Below are 5,960 nucleotides of genomic sequence, written 5' to 3' on the forward strand. Positions count from 1 at the left end.
AAGTATTTTTTTTCTTGTAGGTTGCTGATACTTCATCTACTCGTAGAGATGATGATGCCGTCGACTCTTGATATATCGTAGATTGTGTACTTACGATTTTGAGATGAATGTTTTTAGATTGTTTTAAATTTTTTTTTTTTTGATACTTACCTCAATTTCCAAAGTACGATTATGCCAGAACTTTGATAAGTATAGATCTTGGAAAGGACTTTAATTAGTATGTTCTATGTTGACTTGACAGGAACATGGTTTCCAAAATCTTATGTATAACAATTAGTTTGTAGAGTTTGATCGGTTTAAGATAGATAATGCAGATTCGGTCAACCTCAGCCAAAGGAAGAAACACTATCTAGACACTCCACTCCATTTTAGGTCCTAACGGGCTCTAGGGCCAATAGACCGGTCCCATTACTGGTATAATGGTATAACCCTTGCACTATTGACAAGTCTTCAGTTTTCTAGATGGCCTTTGACATGTGCTCGATGTTTCCTGTGTTCCACCTGGTGTAGGCTCTGAGAGGCCTTTGCTTCCTTTTGACAAGGTAGAGGAGCAGGAAGACAGGAAGAAGGATGAGGCTAAGCCTGTCTCCTATTCATATTCCTTCTTCCACCTCATTTTCTCCCTTGCCAGCATGTACTCGGCTATGCTTCTTACTGGCTGGTCCACGTCCGTTGGTGAAAGTGGTAAGCTTGTTGATGTTGGGTGGCCCTCTGTGTGGGTCAGGATTGTGACTGGGTGGGCCACAGCAGCTCTCTACATCTGGTCTCTAATTGCTCCCATTCTCTTCCCAGATAGGGAGTTCTGACTCCCAAGTATGTAAAAGGATGCAATAATTATTTGGGACCCAAGTCCAGTATCATTGAGTCTGTACATGTCTCTGTACACAGCTCTCGATGCTGCATTTATGGAGGAATCTGTATTATAGATGCAGGCTAAACTTATGTGTGATTCAAGAATGATAGAGATGTTGCTATAATGTTTGGAATTGTAACCATGGTGCTTCATAATTGAACAGTAAGATGGTCATCCTTTCTTGTGCATGATTCACTGGCAACATGCAAATATTTGCTGGGTAAACTTTGATTTCATTCTCTGAAACTTTAGATAATGGGAACAATTTGTATTGGGTAATCCTACTGTTTGCTCGGCCGGAAGGAAGGTATGCTTTCTTCTGCTTTACATGTTGGACTGGGAGCCGCAGTTATTGAAAATATTGGGCAGGCTTTTGGTACTAAAAAAACAGCAGCGGTTGTTGCAGTATGATCGGGTATAGATCTTGGAAAGGACTTTAATTAGTATGTTCTATGTTGACTTGACAGGAACATGGTTTCAGGACAGGCAGTCCGGCTGGACGACTTGACTCCCACGATCTAGATGAGGTAACTGGAATACATCTTCTTCATGAAAGTAAACTGTAGATTTTGCTTTTCTTCCTCTTGTTCTTCTTCGATGGTTAGCAGGGCTACTTGTCATACATGAGAAACCTGATAGATCATTCTTGTGGTTCTATTTTGCTGGCCAGCAATCTTGATCGTTTGCATTTTACTTGATTGTGTGCTTTTGCTAATTTTTGTTCTGTATTCTTTCAATTCTTGCAGTCTTTGGAGCTGTGGAATGTGATAGAGAACCAAACCATGACGGTCCAGGCACACGAAGGTCTTATTGCAGCATTGGCACAGTCACAAGCCACAGGAATGGTGGCCTCTGCTAGCCATGACAAGTCTGTTAAGCTGTGGAAGTAAACATGGGGGTGCTGCAGTGGAAGTAAGCTGTGGAAGTAAGCCACAGGAATTTTTGGAAGCTACTTTGATGGTTTATGTATTCGTAGACTAAATGTTTTGTGTCATCTGTACTGAACTTCTTGTTCTATCTTACTAATCCCAGTGGTGTAGAAATGCATACCTTGTTATAATTAGTGTTGGAAGCAGTGGAACAGAGCTACTGCTGCACTGATTGTTGGTAAATCTTAGTTTTTAAGGTAACACGTGCTTGCTTTTCCATGTCTAGCCTCCATGATGGATGTGCTTCTTGGCAAACTATGTCTCTTCAACCAAATGATACTTTATATAATATATCTTTGAACCATGTAATTTATGTTGATTTGGAGAAATAGTGCGATCTGATGACTAGTGTAATTTATGTAATTTATGTAATTTATGTTGATTCATGTATGAGGTTTAACTATGCTCGTGATGAAGTTGATTTGATTGGTAAGGATGTGGGTGGTGCAGAATTGACTGGGTATGGTAATCGAAGATATTCCTCTGTTCTGAAAGCAGCTAGAGATCGTGGGAGAAGTCACATTAGCTTCAAAGATTCTGACAATGATTCTCATATGATTTCCCCATCAGTCTGGAAATCTGGAGGCCCATATCATGTGGCTCGTAGGGCATACCAGGAAGATTCGGACGAGTGTTATGAGACAGTTTATGCTGCTCGTCTCAGTGACAGGACGAGGCCTATGCTGTTTGATGTGGATTTGACGGTTCAAGCAAGTTATCAAGGTGAGCATGTTCCTCTGGTTTCTCTGATGAGCAGATTGAATGGCAAAGCAATTATAGGACACCCTGTTCAAATTGAAATACTCAAAGATGGTTCCACTGATCCACTTGTTTCTAGAAATCTTTTTGGTCTGGATGAAAATACAGCATGCCCACCTGTCTGGAGGACTGCAAGAAGAACTGCCATGCAACGAGTTCCTCGTTCTAACCCATCAGCCTTGGATGGTGAAGATGCTGGTGGTCTTCAATATAGAGACAGAGAAAGCAAACCTCAAGTTCACAGCTACCAGAAATTCGCAACCCATAGGTTTGATGTTTAACGACGCTTTATTGCGTCGCTCAAGTAGCATAAACCGACGCTTTTAAGCGTCGGCATAGTCCAACACAAAATACGGTGGGAAGCGTGGGTTGAAGTACGCCGACGCTTTTAAGCGTCGGGTTTGTATAAAATGAACGACGCTTAAAAGCGTCGGCATAGTCCAACAGAAATACGGTGGCAAGCGTCGGTTCAAGTACGCCGACACTTTTAAGCGTCGGGTTTGTATAAAATGATCGACGCTTAAAAGCGTCGGCATAGAGCGACGACGCTTTTTTGACGCGTCGGGTTAAACCCGACCCACGCCCACCTGCTCGACGTCTGACCCACGCTTTGTGATGCGTGGGCTGGAAATTCGCCGACGCTTAAGAGCGTTGGGAGAGACCAAAAAAAGCGCTGGGAGATATTTTTTTTTTTTTGTAGTGGGGGTTTGCTTGCAGGGACCATAGTACAAGAGAGAGTGACGTGTTAAAATTAGACTCGATGGTAAGAGAGTGACGTGTTATTCTCTAAATAAAATCGATGATAAGAGAGTGACGTGTTGTCCTCTAAATAAAATCGATGATGAGAGAGTACAGTACAAGGGGCCCAGACCATGGCATGTTTAATAGGCTAAGTTGTGGCCTCGGTTGTCGCACATTAAATTATAAGTATCTCCTGCAGTTGCAAAAGGTGCCGAGAAAAAAATAAACGGAGGCAATTGGTTGGCTCTTGATATTTGGGAATCCAATGGACCCGAACCTACTGGAGGCGAAGAAGGCTGAATTAGACTGGAATCATCTTACTGTGACCCCTCAAACATTTGCAGCATTCTTCAGGAAAGGAGAGGTGGGGGATTGGAGGAATCATATGATCAGTCCGGAGATGGCTCGAAAGTTGGACCACCTTGTAGAGCAGAAGCTAAAGGGATCCGATTTGACTCTTGGATTAGTTGGTTTCCAATGGTAATTGAAGATTCTACAAAATCTTTCATATGGTGAAATTAGAAAATCTCACTTAAAGTGAAAATTCCTATCTCTTATTTTCTCTCGCAGCTTTTTTTTTGAGCTTCCTCCTTCTAGTGATTAAAAAGAATAATCTTATTTTTTAAAAAATTCTAAAACTTTTGAATTAAGAAGTAGACAAAATAATAATTTTAGAATTTGTAATGTTTAAATATTATCTAAACCTTTTGGGTTTTTTTGTGGCTGCTTATCCTTCTGCTGATGATTTGTAAGGTGCAATTGCTTGCGCGATACGGGGAGATAAGCAAAAAAATAATTTACTTTTCTAGCTTATTATCAAACACTTTTTTTACAGAAAAGTAGAATATTATTGTAACACCAAACCCGGCCCAGCAATGTTTTTCATGTTCCAATCAGAATTTTTTAAGTCGTTTGTCGATAAACGTGTGATATTGAAACTTTGTACGTCATTAAAAATTACCTTGACGTTGCATCCAGTGAGTGACGTTTAATATGAGAATTTCCACAAAGCCTTTATGAGATATTATATTTATTTTCTAAAGCGTTTGGTACAGCATCCAAGTACTATATGAGCGAATGGGACGCAACCCAAATCCCTCGAGGAGCCCACAAAAGATTTTATAGCCTGCCGTTGCTGTCGGGCTTCTTTCAAGCGGGCAAGAAACATGTGGACTTTGTGCTACCCTTTCGCCTAATAATGGAGATCTATTCTTGCGCCAGACATTTGAGTTATGATGCTATAGGGAGTCACGAGCGAGTGGAACAACTATAGAATATATCATTTCAATTTTCTAAAAAGAGAATAAAGTATATTTTCTTAATAAAATTTAGTAGTTTTGAAAATATAATTATTAAAAGCTATTAGTTCCGTAGTTGGCACCAAATGTGACACGGTACATTTGGATACCACGTTGTTGAGATGGAAAAGGACGACAAGCAAATTTAGAACAACTATTTTCGGGTCGAATCGAAGCATGGCACATGTTGGAATATTTGAAAATTCTAATTCTGCCCTTCTTTGTCTTTTGTCTTTTGTCCAGTATACTTTATTTAGTCCCATATTGGAAAGAGATAAAACTTAAAAGGTCTTTATGTAGTATTCAACCTTTTAACTTGGTGAAGCAAAGAAAGTAAGTAGCCCACATGCATACAAGCCCAATAGAGGCCCAAGCCAAAATTGGCGAATCCGATCCGGAAACGTTTAACCGGGCGCATCGCGCTCAATCAACGCGCGCAGGGGGGACCCCCCTACGGGTGTGGGCTTGAGTCTGGTTTCTTTTTGCCGTTTAATTTTTTAAATTTAAAACTTTTTTTTTGTCACTTGGTAAAACGCCGTGTCTCTTAAAAAACGCATCTTCCTTTCTTTTCAAACCCTATCAGATTCGAGAGCCTCCCTCTTCCTCTCCTCTGTTCTATCCCTTCCTGAGCGGTGTTGGGCTGTTCGACAAATCACTGCATCTGCGAGTGTATGCTTGGAGTGATCCAGTTGTTGTATCTTGGAGGATAGACCGCCATTACCTGCTACACCGAGATTCATTGTGAAATCATGCCTCAACTGATAAGTTCTTCCTTCTTTCATCTATTATTTTTATAACAATCTTAAGAATAGATCAACATGGATTCTGCTATGATTACTGCTAGATCAATTCCTGATACTTCTAAAATTGAGAGTTTCAATGGTATGTATTTTAAGAGATGGCAAGAACGTGTTTATTCTGCATTGGATATGCTTAATTTTGCTCGGTATTTAAATCAGTCAAAACCGATAGAAGGGTCTGAAGATTTTGACACCAAATTCAAAAAGTGGGAACATGGAAATAAGATCTGTAGGCACACAATTCTGAGTACACTGTCCAATGAACTATTTGATGTATACTGTTCATGCAAAGAAGCTGCAGAAATTTGAAAAAATCTGAATAAAAAATATGTGTTAGAAGATGCTGGAGTACAGAAATATGCTATAGGAAATTTTCTGCACTTTCAAATGATTGAGGATAGGGATGTGTCATCCCAAATCTATGATTTTCATAGGCTGGTCACTGATCTTAAAAATGAAGACATAATACTTCAAGAAGTTTTCCTAGCCGGCTGGCTGATTGAAAAATTACCTGAGTCTTGGAAAAATTATAAAAACAGCATGAAACACAAAAGAAAACATATGAGTCTTGAAGATGTTA

The 5,960-nt window shown here is 40.0% G+C and overlaps 1 long non-coding RNA gene across 1 annotated transcript; it reads left to right on the plus strand.

Moving 5' to 3' along the window:
• The first annotated feature begins 1,284 nt into the window (after nucleotides 1-1,284).
• Nucleotides 1,285-1,658, plus strand: LOC120106601. Its single transcript, XR_005508708.1, has 2 exons — nucleotides 1,285-1,380; nucleotides 1,600-1,658. It is a non-coding gene; the product is annotated as an uncharacterized LOC120106601 (long non-coding RNA).
• The last annotated feature ends 4,302 nt before the right edge of the window (nucleotides 1,659-5,960 follow it).

This window comes from Phoenix dactylifera, unplaced genomic scaffold (assembly GCF_009389715.1).
Source record: "Phoenix dactylifera cultivar Barhee BC4 unplaced genomic scaffold, palm_55x_up_171113_PBpolish2nd_filt_p 000577F, whole genome shotgun sequence".
Taxonomy (NCBI): Eukaryota; Viridiplantae; Streptophyta; class Magnoliopsida; order Arecales; family Arecaceae; genus Phoenix; species Phoenix dactylifera.